Genomic DNA, 14,419 nt, shown 5'->3' with positions numbered 1-14,419 from the left:
ACTCAATACACACTGGATATTCCATAAGCACTGAGTGACCTACCATGAGCCTCTAACCCTGCAGCTGTCCCCAGTCACGAGGATGAAAACTTCAATAATTGCTCACTCAGAATTCTTCATTTTTAGCTTACAAACACATTCCCTTTCATTTTACATGTTTCTACTATCTAATGTTCAGAAAAACTCTAATAAAATTTGGACTTGCATATTTGGAGAATAAAACTTTTCTACTTTGTCACCCTTTTATCAAAGAACAAAACTTGCCGGGTTGGGATTTGATTTAGGGAGCTCATTTGCAAAGGTTAACTTTAAGGGTACATGTCTTTGAAATAACCATGTCCTTTTATTTTTCCTACATTAATGGATGCTCCAAAGTCTCAAAAAAATTTTTAACACTGCCACTAGAGAAATCACAAATTGTTTTACCCTATAAGAAGTAACTTTTTTTGTTTAGATCTTGGCAGGACAAGATGTGGTTAGTTTTCTCCAGAATCGATACTTGCAACCAAGTATTTGATTGTTTCACAACCAAAGCAAAACCAAAGACCAAGGCAGTTTCTCATGATTTTTGAGCTGATTAAGATTATTCTGTAAGAAAATCGAGAAACTGACACATGATGTGACAGATGATGTGACATTGAGGTTTTTGCACAAACTATCAAAAACTATTTCAAATGTGGGATACAACCTAATTTTGCATCTTGGCATTAATTTCTGTTGTTTCTGAGTTAAAGACAGCTGTTTTGCATATGTTACTGTCAGTGAAAAAAATCTTGTCCGTATACACAGATGATGTATTGGTCCACTACTAGAAAAGTTCTTAGAGAATTCTTTATCAAAGAGGAACTAACTGTGGGTTTCTCTTAGTTCCCTTTGCAAACAAAGCCAAACATTTAAAACAACTGTTAAGAGTTAGATATAGAACTGCAATCACATTTTCCACTGTTTACTCTTTGCTAGCTCCCGTTTTAAACATCTGAACTATGAGAAACACTGTATGAATCATATGAAAGCATTTGTATGAGAAATGTGTAATTCAAGCCATTTTAAAGAGGGAGTCCTAGTTAAGTAACTTGTTTAAGATTACCCAGCTATAAAGTAGCAAAGACAATCTTCAATCTTAACCACTGAACTGGAACCTTCCTACACTGAATTTTTAGTATACTTTGGGGAAAAAAATTCTTTGACTATTATGTTCTAGTTCACAGCTTTGTAATCAAGAAAGGAATCTTCAAAAAAGATTGGGAACAAGTGATCTAATGTATACAATGAGAGGTGTGCACGTCCTCTGTTGTTCCCTGATTAAGGTTTGTCAACATTGTGTTTAAGCACATACGTAGAACAGTCCACACAATTGCCCCTAGCAAGAAGATGTCTCTTTAGGGTAAAGAGAAACTCTATAAATCCTTCTGCTGTGTCGTCCACCAAAGTATTACTTATCTGTCTCTCTCTCACACACATACAGATTCTTTGTATATTTTTATATAACCACATACACATATACTTTAGTCTTAGGAAAGTTAGATTCATATCTGTTTAAGGGAAAATTAAGAGGAGAAAGCAAGAGGTGAAAATTTAGCACAAAATAATTTGAAAAGCACTACACCAGGACAAAAATCCAATAGGGAGGCTAGTTGGTAGTTAATATTTGTTGATAATTCCTACGTGTTAGGCAATATTCTAAGTGCTTTATATTTATTAAGTCATTTAGCTTTCACAGCAAGGCTTTGAAGAATGTATAAATATGTCACTTTACACACAAATTCAGCCTCAGGGAGGATAACTAATAAGTTCAAAAATCACATAGCTAGGAAATGGTAAAGCCAAGATTTGCACGCAGCCTGCCTGAATCCACATTTTTCACCATTAATGAGCTAGTTTTGTTTAAATCAAGAGTGCAACATCCTCCCAACAAATCTCTTATGTGTGTGATTGAAGGTACTATTAATGCTGATAATAATTTATGCTGGCAAGAACTTTGTTTTGTGATGAACCAACAATGATGATTTCAAGTTAATGACAATATAATTGTAAAAGAACCAAATGCAACGCTGTATTCTTGAATTGTTACTAGAAGACAAGCCAATTTCAATCATGCCTTAAGTATATTATGATGCACATTAGCCACAATGTTTAAAATATTTCCAGAAGCCCCACACTCCTACATTTAATATCTGATTATGAATCACCTAATTAAGTACTTAAGTCCCACTATTTCAGCCTGGTGTTCTCATGCACAGCATCAAAGATACCTAGGGACAAAATAGCAAATGGGAGGAGTTTATTTTATTATGCATTTTACAGCCAATTTCAAGAACTAACATGGATGAACTACCATCTACCCTTTATTTAATGACCCAAATCTTCCTTCAAATACTCCCAATGATTCTAACATCACTATACATTAAACACATGGAAATTCCTGGGAAACTATTCAGTGTGTTTTACATTTGTCTCTAATAGCAGCTTTCATTGTTACTTATCCAGTTTCACAACAAGTTTGCCACAAGGCTGGTTAAATTAAGGGCATTTTATACCCAAAATAATGTTTTACTTTAAATCATGGTGATTGAAGAGAAATTAGTTAAAGAAGTTTGAAGAGCAGACGAATACTTATGAGATTTCTAAATTTTCTAGAAATTTTCAAGCCCTTCTAAAGAAAATCATTTATGTTGACAAGTTTAATATCTTCTTTATAGTTTAAATATAGCCTAATTAGTGTTGAAATAATTAATAATTTAATTCATCACAGTCTGATTTCTTTCAAATGGATTGCCAATTTTATTATTTATTAAACAATTCTTTTTCTATCTATAAAATTTTCACAGTAAGGTTGGATTTTTATTGGGAAATGAATTTCTATACATATACAGTATCGCAGATTATAAATGACTAAACTAAATTATTTTAGTATATAATCCAGTAAACACCTTTAAAGCCAGTTAAGAAAAAAGTATGCCAAGTAGTTAATAAATTCGACAAACACCAAGTAACTCAGAACTACTCAAGTTTACCAGAATTTGAACATTTAAGTACACACACCAGCACATAACCAAATACTTAATACATCCAGCCCTGAAATTAAAGTTATAGAATGAGCACTATTAAAAATAATTGACTAATTTAAGTATGAATGCTGGTTCACATTCCTTAAGACTTTATTTTTTCAATTCAACAAAAGTTCAAATCTAGAAAATGCTGAAAAAATGAGCATTTTAAGGAAGACTGCCATATTCTACTAAAAAAAGAAAGGACTATTAATTCCTATGGGTTTTTCCAAATGACTTTCAAATGTTCTCTCACATTTTCGAACTAGTATTTTATACCTTTAAGCTAAGATAATTTACATAAATGATTTACTTCCTATTTCTTCATTAAGTAAGACTAATATTACATAAAATTAGGCTATTATCACTTACATAAAATTGACCAAAAACCAAATCTTTTAAATAATAAAAATAAGACATTGTCACAGAATCTTAACATTCCTTGGCTGCTTTTTATCATAGATAACAAAGGGGAACACCTGGTGTTTAGCTTCCAGTCCTGGCCTTGCTAGTTGACCTAGAACCTTAATCTAAGATTCAGCTATAAAAATGGAGGAGTAGGACTACGTAGCCTATGAGTACACTTTCAACTCAAAATTATATTCCACGCTTGTTTTATTTAAACACTTGCTTTCAGAAGACAAGATGAGTACAGGAAAGAAGCAAGTTTTAAAATATAGAATCTGTATTTCTAACATCTTCACCAAAACTTTATTATTTACTGCTCTTCAAAACTTGGGTTATTGCAAACAAGTAGTTTATTCTATGAAAATATAATGACACTGTACATCCCAAAATGGACACTTAGAAATATCAAAAGATTCTTTCAAGTTCAGATGGATTTGCACTGATCCTTTGCCTCCCACACTTGGATTTTTTTCATCTCTAATTTAAGAGCTATAAAGCTGTGGAGGGAAAATGAACAAGGAGTTGCACAAAGTTATTTTGTCAGATTCTACTGATTACATATTTATAGAGAATTAAGTACCCTTGAAATCACATTTTAAAGGGCAAGAGGCTAGAAACAAGAAGATCAAAGTGCTAGGTACCTTTTCTTCCTTTAAAGAACAGAAAAATGCACCATGGATTTTTTTTTCTTTTTTACACACATTATAGCTCAATTTGTGGGGTTGAACAAGTGAGTTGGATGCCTTCTCTTTGGGGAGTTTTATTAACTGTAGTTATTCTCCCTGGTATACAGATACTTGCTTGTGTAATTTTACTAAAAGTTAACAGAAAGGCCAAAGCCAAGCCAAGCCAAGCCATGCCTTTATGTCTGAGGTTATCAAAACCTATCTTCACATTTTCAGTGCCTTCCTAAACACATATCACTCCTCTAGTATTTAGTATTCATCTTTAATTTCATAATACATTGGTTTCTTTTCATTACTAAACTGAAGTTACAAAGCCAAAGAAAGCAAAAGTGTAATTATTTCTTGGATAGTCATCATTCAAGCACCATTTAAGTGCTTCTCTGTTGTTTAAAGCCAAAGTAGTGGTTCTGCGATTTCACATGTTTACATATTATCCACAGCCACTGCCTCTGATGTGGAGTATCTGCAAATAATTCACTGGCCTTAGGATCTGGATGTCTATACAATCTGATCTTGATGTATTAGCTTTGCCTTTTTTCAACAATTAGACTCTGCTTTGAACTTCATCAGAATCTTCTTGTTTTACTTTTCCCCTAAAACTATTTAATGGAAAAAAAAAATGGCCCACAGAGGCTCTGATTTGTACTCCTATTTTCTCAACTCCATATTTAGTTGTATCTTTAAGAAGTTGTTTGTGTTTGCTACTGAAGGAGTCAGAAAAGGCTGGATAGGCAAGTTGAAGCGTCCTTCCTCACACCCGGGAGCAGCAGCCAGAATAAAGGGATCAGACAAGTTTATCCTTTTTGTCACCACTTTCTTCTAGCTCGAGCTCAGAAATCTGTTGCCTTAGCCACTTTGTTGGAGGCTAAATACAGCCTCCGTACCCCGCTTACCAAATTGAGACTCAAGGACAGACTCTACATAAAAGCTTGTGCAGTTTAAAGTCAGGTTGCTAAATGCTTCTAGCATTTTAGGCAGGCTGAGGCCTGGGACCTGCACCTGGAAAAACAGGATACAAGGAAACCATAAAGTGCTAAAAACAAAACAAAACAAAAAAAACAAAAAAAAAAAAACTGCAGACATGTGCAGCTGAGGCAAGTTATGAAAAAGTTATGCACAGAACACCCAACTGCTGTTTCTGAGGTGTGAGGGTCAACAGGAGGGCACTGGGGGCAAGAGCAGGACACTGAGGATGAGCACTGCGCACAGCACCATGAGAGGGTTGGGCAGACCACCCAAGCCTCCCTCCTCTCCAGCCCAACCCTGGTCAACAAGAGCATGAGAAAAACCCTTTAAACCACTATACAGTTAAGCAGTTACAAACACTATTACAGATTATCAGAAGGTCACCAATGATGACAATAGGATCCTGCTCTGTTACAAAGTCATTCTGATGATTTAACTTAACAGCTTAGCACCTAATTGATTCAACTTAGCACCTAATTGAGCCCAATACTGAACTAGGAGTTATGACATTTGTGTAAAAATCAAAGGTGTTGATAACATAGTACTTGTCTACGCTGTGTCAGGCATTGTGTTAGTAACAATTTATTTCTCACATATTGTGATTTGAGATAGGTACTAATATTATGCTTATGTACTGACATAGAAACCAAAGCTTTGGACAGATTAAGCACATTGGCCAAGACCCCATGGCTAAGCTTAAGACAAAGGAATTAAGGAATAAACCATTTATTTAAAGAAGTTAGGACTCCTTAGTGTGCATAAAAAACTTTCTCCCACTGTCTTTCAGCCTCCCCTGTGCTAGTTCTTCTCTTGCTCCTGGGAAAAAACCTTAGGAAGTGTCTACAACCTTCTAGTTCCCTTTAGTCAAAAGAATAATTTCATTCCACTAGCTGAAATGTCCACTTAATGTAATAATCCAAACTTTAAACTTCACAGAAAGTGAAACATCTCTTGAGCCCATTTCAGGCCAAGAAGCCTGTGGTGGTGACAGGTTAGGTGCTTTCTTCTCCTAGTCCTGCCCCCACACAACTGTGACTTATTAGGGGTCAATGGCAGAGGGACAGGGGCCACTGTCACATGGAGGCAGAGTCCTTGGGGTGACAGAGGACAAATCCTGACTGAGGAGAGAGGGAACACATTGTCAGTTTCTCAAGGGATCATCCACTGTGAACACTGAATTTCCTCTGACATGGAACATTCCTCTCTGCTGGTGGCTTCCACTCACTTCCACAGATCCACCTTCGGTCCTCTTGGGTAGAAAAACTTTCAAAATGGCTTCAGGCCAAACTTCTTCCCAAGAGTCAGCCAAATTTGTACATCCTTCCCCCACTGCATGTCACTGCATTTTGATCCTAGTGCAGTTTTCTACCTCTCTGCAGTCAGGCAGGGGCATCGGTCTCACCTTTTCAGGCACATTTAAGTATTAATCTCCAAAACTCCAAGAAACATTATCAGGCCCTATGAATGGATACTTTGAAGTTTCTTCAACTTGATTGCTGGTAAGGGGGAAACATTTCCCTCCCTCAAAAACGTTCCCTTCCATTCCTCCATAGCAAAGGGGTGAACCACTCATAATTTGACCCAAACAAGCCTGTCCACAGATTTCAACACCCTCACCAAACCTCTAGCTACCTCTAATATACCTTCCTAGTAACTGGAAAGTTCAGAGTTGAAAACTAGATTTTTTCACTATCTTGTTTCCAAATATTATGTGAGTGGTGTACTGGTACACTGGCACAATTCTTGTATACCTTATTTGAAATTCTCTAATTTTAATACCATGTTATGGTATTTTAGAGGTTAAAGACAAACGGGGTAATTTTCCCAACTACCCTCAGAAATAGCTGATAAATAGATTTACAGAATCCAATCTGCACAGACTATCCAACCAACATAAGCAATCCCAAATAACATTCATCAAGGGCTGAGATCTCCTGACTCAAATTATTAATATTCACAAGAAAATAGGGCAGCAATCCTCAGTCCTTCAAAATACCATGGATATATGTATATTCATGACCTAATCAAACAGCAAACTTAATATTATATGATTAACATGTATGTATTATAGCAATCCATAAAAATAAAAAGTAAGATTCATTTCTAAGCATGGCCTACCAAAGATAAAATAAGTATTCAAAGTAACAAAAAAATTCATCAGATACTAATGATTCAAGGTAAATTCTAGAGAAATCAAGGAAAACAGGGCACATCTTAAGGCAGAGATGGGGTTCAGGGGAGCCCAATTTTCAGAGGATCTCATCTAGACAGTCTAACATACAAGTGTACCAAATTAGAAATTAAACATCTAACGCTATTTTCCTGCAGCCCAGTAAGACTTTGAAAGTATTCACTCCTACACTGTAGGCCTAGTAGGCCTACACATTCCCATGAATTTAACACATACGCACCATAGTCATGGTTAGACACAGTATTTCAACCAGATATTTCAAATACAATGCAAAGGTATTCACTACTCCACCCAGCGTAAGTGTATATTTTACTACTTTTGTGCTTAAGAAAAAAAAAATATGACTAAAGGAAAATCTTTGGCAGAAAAATCAAATACTTAATAGTTTACGAAGTTACGTGGTAACTCACCCAGCCTTTGGTCCAGACCCAGCCTTTAGCTCAGGATTCAAGGATCTCCTGATGGGGAGGGAAGAGGAAGAGTCCATGATCAGAATCACCTGGGAAATACCCTATCTCGCCCTATCCTACCTCCACCTGGTCCACCTCAAGCCATTGGGCGTGAGGAAGCTGAGGTACTATCTGAAAAACAGCGATAAGCAGCATATTCCCACTAATAAAACCACTGACTAATATTTAAAGTTACAGGAAACTGGCCCCAAACTGTCAAGTGACTTGTCCCACACCACACAGTGAGTAAGCAAAGCTCCAACAAAAATCTGACTCCTTTTACTCCACCATACGTGAAAATGAAGTTGTATCAAAGTAGCTTAACTTACAGGTTTGGCGTTAAATTCATTGTCTCTTCTAGAAAAGTTTCCTTACCACCCCCAGCAACCCCACCGGCCCCAAAATTGTCCCTTCCCAAATAGGTTATATTCATAGAACTGTTCAAAAGTGTTTTTCAGTAAGATACGCACAGTGCCAGGGTTTTAACGCAATTAGCAAAGTAAACCTTAACTTTCTTTTCATATAAAGTCAACATGAACTCTAGATGCAGGCAAGCAAGAGATAAAGGGAACTTATTTTAAAACTTTTGAAACGACTTATCCTGCCATTTTGTTAACCAGGCCTGTTTCAGCTGAAAAGGATTATTCCATTAACTACGTTTGCTTGTCTAATGAGGCCCTTCTCCATTTTACTCTCAATACGGTCTTTCTTTTTCCACTGAGTCTAACTTCAGGTCATATTTGTTCAAGGAAATAAAACATGACAGCTTGAAATGATGAAACTAAACAATAAATATGCTAATTTAATATATTTACTGTTTCCCTCGGGTCAAGTTTCCCCCACACTCCACTTCACACACACACCCCCCCTAAAAAACAGAGAGGGAGAACTACTTCACAAGTTTTCAGTTGTGCTGACTATGGGTTCTTGCCCCAGAAAGCCGAGTCGAGGTCCTGCGGGGCACCCTCTCCGTGGGTAGCCCGGGTCAGGCGGGCCTGGGGTGGGGGGCTCCCCGCGGCGCCCTCGACAGGACACGTGGCCCAGAGATACTCACTAAGCCTACGACGGGGCGGGCGCAGCAGCGGGGCGAAGGAGACAGACTGACTGGGGCGCGGTGTGGAGCCCGGAGCCAAGCAGGCGCCACACTCAAAAGAACCCCGCGCACCCGGGAGGGAACTTGCCGGCGGCGCGTCCAGCCCGAGTTCTCCTCACGCCGGGACCCCGCCCACGCGCCCAACGCCGGGGCCGCGCCTGCGCCTGCGCCTCCGCCTCCCGGGCCGCGCGTCCCAGACGCAGTGCAGCTGTGGCGGGCTCTGCGCGCCTCCCTCCGCCCAGCCGGCCCCGTTCCTGCCGCGCAGGTCTGATCAGTGGCAAAAGAGCTGGATTAGGTGAAAGAGGAGAGCTCCTAGGAGACTAAGGCAGGATGAGGCATAATATGTTTCAGTACTTAACATCTGATAGTAAGAGTTGGTTTTCCATCTTAGAGAAGGGGAAACTGAAGTTCTGAAAACATTAAGTCCTTCCTCAACAGTCAGTAAAAAAGAGAACTGCACTTGTTTTTGATCTTGCAACTCTTCCAAATTGCTTACACCTGTTCTTGACCCTGTATCTTTCCCACTCTTCCAAACTGACTCTTATAAATGGTATGCTTTTCTCTACTTCACTAACCTTGATCATACCTGATGATGGTTTATGAACTCTCCAGAATACACAGTTAGACTCAACACACTTAATACACTCTATATTCCTTGTTGAGACTTGAAGACCCAGAAATTGATAAACCTGAATTTAAGCTTCAGACTAAAGCAAAATCACTTTGAAATGACTGCACAGCTAGTTGGTAAGCTTCAGGACTAATCCAGAGAGCTAAATAAAAATAATAATAATAACAACATCTAAGAATTACAGAACAGCATAGCTAGAGCAGAATTACAGGCCATCTAATCTAACCTTCTCCTCAAATTTTGACACCTTGCAATCAGCAGGTGAAGGTCATTGCTGACAATGGTGGAAGAGCTAGATTAGGTACAGGAGAGCTCCTAGAAAACTAAGGCAGCATGAGGCAGAATATGTTTCAATACTTAACACCTGATATAAAAGTGGCTAAGACTGAAGTATCATCTTATAATAGAGAGTCTTAAGGTTTATTTGTGTATCTGTTGTGAACGTGTGTATTTCATAAACACCTAGGCATCTCCAGCACAGCAGATTCTATGAGTGAACAGAGAGTAATGTGATTATCACAGCCATTCCTCAACACTTACAACACCCTGCCCCATACTCCAACATCTTTTAGAATAGTGAATCTCAACTCTGGCTGTACATTTATACCACCTGTAAAGCTTTAAAAATCAGAGTACCTAGATTCCAACCACAGAGATTCTGATTTGTATGGTGAGGACCTGGAATTGTAAGAACTCCCCAGCTGTTACAACAGTACATTGATTCCAATATATTGCCAGGATTGAAAGCAATGGTTTTAGGACTCTGGCCTTAAAAAATAAGGAAAGTCAGGTTAAAATAAGCAATAACAGAAATTGGGGGGTGGGAGGGTATTTATATGCCTTAATTTAAATACTTTAAATTGGAATCTTAATTTGGAAATTAATATTATATTTTTGCTATCATTTTAGCCCAAAAAGTCTATATATGTATATAAAGCCTAAAACACTAGCTAATCAAATTCAAAAATGGGTTCAAAAGAGAATACAGTATTATAAAATATAATTGACATTAACAATGTATATAAAATTTAACATCAAAAAATGTATCTCTACATTTCTTCTCATTGATGCATCAAGAAGAAAAACTGCAAGATTATGTTTATATATGGAGAAAAGGAATTTGATAATGTCCATTCCTATATGTTGTAAAAATTATCAGCAAACTGGAAATCCACCAGTTCCTACTAATTAAACATATACCTACCCTACGAACCAGAAACCCCACAATCAGCACACACCCAAGTGAAATTAGTCCGTATGTACCACTAGAAACAACAAAAACCCTTGTGCAAGAATATTCAAAGCAACTTTATTCATAATAGCTCCAGGTGTGTGTTGGAATCACTTTGCAAAAGCTCACAAGGAAAATTGCAAGCTTGTCATTAAGCCATACAGCTTGAAATTGGCCATGGTGAAATTATTTACATCAGGGCAATTGGCAAATACTACAAATCAGTGTGTACAGTGCTACAAATCCCCCTCCCCTATAACCCTCAGCTCCTTTACCAGCACATCATTGAATAGCTCCAAATTGGAAACCATCCAAAAGTCCAGCAACAGGAAATTAGACCAAAAAAGTGGTATATTCATAAAATAGAATACTATATGACAATAAAAAGAACAAATTACTGATGCAAAGACATGAATGAATCTCAGAAATATTATGTTGATTGAAGGAAGTCAGACCAAAGGAATATATAATTAACCTATAATCACAGAATTCAGAATACTGATTACCTCTGGAGGTGAAGTGTTACTGAGTATAAAGGGGTATGGACAGATTTTGGGGGTGGTGGCTATGTTCTACATTTTTATTCTAAGTGGTAATGACATGGCTATATACACATATAAACATTCACTGAGCTGGACACATGTATAAATGATATCTTAATAAATAAAGATTAAGGTTTAAAAATAGGTTTATATGAAAGATTAAAATATACAAAACACTAAGGCAATTTTGAAAGAGTTGACCCAAAATATCAGGTACATGCCCTATTGGATATTAACACATGGTAACTACAATAGTAAAAGCATATGGAATAAGCAGAACAGAGAACCTCATGAAAAGAATACAGAGCTCAGAAAGATATAAACATAATTTTGATATATGCTAAATAAGGCTCCACAAAGCAATGAGTTATAAAGAGATTATTTAATAGGTTATGGAGTGAAAATTGTTTATGATTACACAGAGGAAAATAAGACTGAATCATTAACTGACACATTAAGTAAAAAAATGGAGAATATCTTTGTGACTTCAACATGAGAAAGTACTTATTAAAGAAAACCCTAAGACTGAAATCCCTAAATCAGAAATTAATGTGATTGAATAGATCAAGAGTAAAGATTTCTGTTGAATGAAAAAGACCACAGAGAAAGGTAGCAGAGAGTCAGGAAGAAGCCAACTGCAGTACATAACATCACCAAGGGACCGATGTCTAGAACTGTACTCTTTAGCAAAGTAGCCACTAGCCACATGAGACTACTTAAAAGTAAATTAGTTGGAATTAAGTAAAAGAAAAATTCAGTTCCTTAGTGCCACTAGCCATATTCCAAGTGCTCAGTAGTTACATGTGGCCAGCCCTATCATATTAGACAGAAAGAAATAGAACATTTTTATCATTACAGAAAGTTCTATTAAACAATACTAGCCTAGAATATAGGAGTTTCTGCAAATAAAGTGGAATAGGGTAGCAAACATGATAGAAAAATTAGCCAAAAAAAAAAAAAATGAACCCTAAAGGACAAAAAAGACAAGCCACCAAGGAGAAATCCAGGGAGTTTATATGAGTTACTCAAATTTACTAGTAATCCAAGAAATGCAAATTTAAAAGATATTGTACTTCTACACCTACTGAACATAAAAAATTTGGATGTGGTATAATACCAAGTATAGTCAAGGATGTAAAGAACTAGGAATCTTCATGCACAACTGATTGGGATACAATTGTTCTGGTTTTACTGGGAAGAAGTTGGTCACTATAAAGTTAAATTGAATATGTATATAAATTATACCCCAGTGGCTCCACCCTCAGAGAATTTCTCTCAGAATTTCACAAAGGTGTTTATACAAGGTTATTCATTGTAGTGTGTCATGCAGTTCCAGAAGGTTGAAGGCATATACATACTAGGTATCTTTTCTTCCAGGAATGGATAAGAAATGTGGTGGATGCACACTGTCAGATAGTATGGAGCAATTAGACACAGTTCATTAGGTAAATTTACATAAAGCAATAAAAGTATTTAAATATATTTTGAGTACATTATGAATGTTATTATAAGAAGTATCAAGCAGAATAAAGACTATATACAAAAGTATTTATGTAAATTCAAACATGTATATACAAAATAACTATATTTTATAATACATACAGAAATATGTGTACATATGTTTATATGTACATGTCAAATACACATACACACAATAACAATAGGAGTGGAGATAGGACAAAGGGAAAAACAAACAAAAGAACAATTGAATAAGAAGTGCATAGATCAATGGAATAGAATAGTGTCTAGATTCCAGAAATTCACGCACACATATATAGGCAATTGACATTCAGCAAAGACGCAGTCAATTCAATGGAAAATGATAGTCTTTTAACAAACAGTGTTGGAACAAATGGGCATCTATATGCCAAAAAGGAAAGGAAAGAAAAGAAAAGGAAAAAAAGATAAAAATAAAGAAATAAAGAACTTCAATCCATAACTTGTTCCACATAAAAATATTAATTCAAAATAGATCATAAACCTAAATGTAAAACCTACAACTATAAAACACTTAGAATGAAAACAGTAGAAAACCTTTGAGACCTTGACTTAAACAAAAATTTCTTAAATATGGCAGTACAAGCATGATCCATGAGAGAAAAATGAAGATAAATTGGACTTCATTAAATTAGGAAATTTTGCTTTTCCAAGTAAGACACTGCCATAAATGAAAAGTCCTACTCCAGAGTGGGAGAAAATATTTACAAAATGTATATGATATAGGACTTGTATCTAAAATATATAAAGAACTGTTAAAACTCTAAGAAAATCTAATTAAAAATGGGCAAATGGTTTAAACAGACACCTTACCAAAGAAGCTATACAGATGGCAAATAAATACATGAAAAGATGCTCAACATCATTAGCCATTAGGGAAATGCAAATTAAAGCCACAATGAAATACCACTAAACATGTATTAAAATGGTAACAATTAAAAGGCTGACAGAGCCTTCTTTCTCTTCACCGAGGCAGCTGAGCAGCAGATGCAGAGATGCAGATCTTTGTGAAGACCCTAACGGGCAAGGCCATCACCCTCGGGTTGAGCCCAGTGACACCACTGAGAATGTCAAAGCTAAAACCCAAGACAAGGAGGGCATCCCGCCTGACCAGCAGCATCTGATTTTTGCGGGCAAACAGCTGGAGGACGGGGACACTCTGTCACACTACAGTATCCAGGAGTCCGCCCTGCACTTGGTGCTTGTCTGAGAGGCGGCATCATTGAGCCTTCCCTCGGTCAACTCGCCCAGAGATACAACTGTGACAGGATGATCTGCCCCAAGTGTCAGGCTTGCCTGCACCCCCGCGCTGTCAACTGCGGCAAGAATGTGGCCACACCAACAACCTGTGCGCTAAGAAGAAGGTCAAGTAAGTCCCTTCCACCAGCTCCTCCTCCATCGGCTCCTCCGTTTCCCGCAGGGTAGTCTTCTGCCCAAGCTCCACAGCCCTGGGGCCTCAGTAAATTTTCCCTTTCGTTGACTAGAGCAAAGAAAAAAAAAAAAAAAAGGCTGACAGAGCAGTGTTGTGAACTCTTACATAAAACTAATGAGATTGTAAACTGGTACACCCAATGTGTAAAAAGGCTGGATGTTACTTTAAAAGTAATCATTCACCTATTATATGACCCAGCCATTCCACACCTAGGTATTCACACAAGAGAAATGAAACATATATCCA

The 14,419-nt window shown here is 37.1% G+C and overlaps 1 protein-coding gene and 1 pseudogene across 7 annotated transcripts in view; one reads left to right on the top strand and one right to left on the bottom strand.

Annotated features, from left to right (window-relative positions):
- THSD7A (thrombospondin type 1 domain containing 7A) overlaps positions 1–8,949 on the bottom strand; it is a 555,025-nt gene extending 546,076 nt beyond the window's left edge. For all 7 annotated transcript variants that reach the window (XR_010381671.1, XM_064487540.1, XM_031454966.2 and 4 more), the window contains exons 1-2: positions 8,802–8,949; positions 7,709–7,756 (exon numbers count right to left, since the gene is read on the bottom strand). The gene's annotated coding sequence lies outside the window, so the exon portion shown is untranslated. The remainder of the gene's footprint in view (positions 1–7,708; positions 7,757–8,801) is intronic.
- A 4,781-nt stretch (positions 8,950–13,730) lies between these two features.
- On the top strand, positions 13,731–14,114 carry LOC105088695 (ubiquitin-ribosomal protein eL40 fusion protein-like; annotated as a pseudogene).
- The last annotated feature ends 305 nt before the right edge of the window (positions 14,115–14,419 follow it).

Source organism: Camelus dromedarius, chromosome 7, assembly GCF_036321535.1.
Source record: "Camelus dromedarius isolate mCamDro1 chromosome 7, mCamDro1.pat, whole genome shotgun sequence".
Taxonomy (NCBI): domain Eukaryota; kingdom Metazoa; phylum Chordata; class Mammalia; order Artiodactyla; family Camelidae; genus Camelus; species Camelus dromedarius.
Note: the sequence above shows the minus strand (reverse complement) of the source record. Positions and strands in the feature narration are given on the sequence as shown.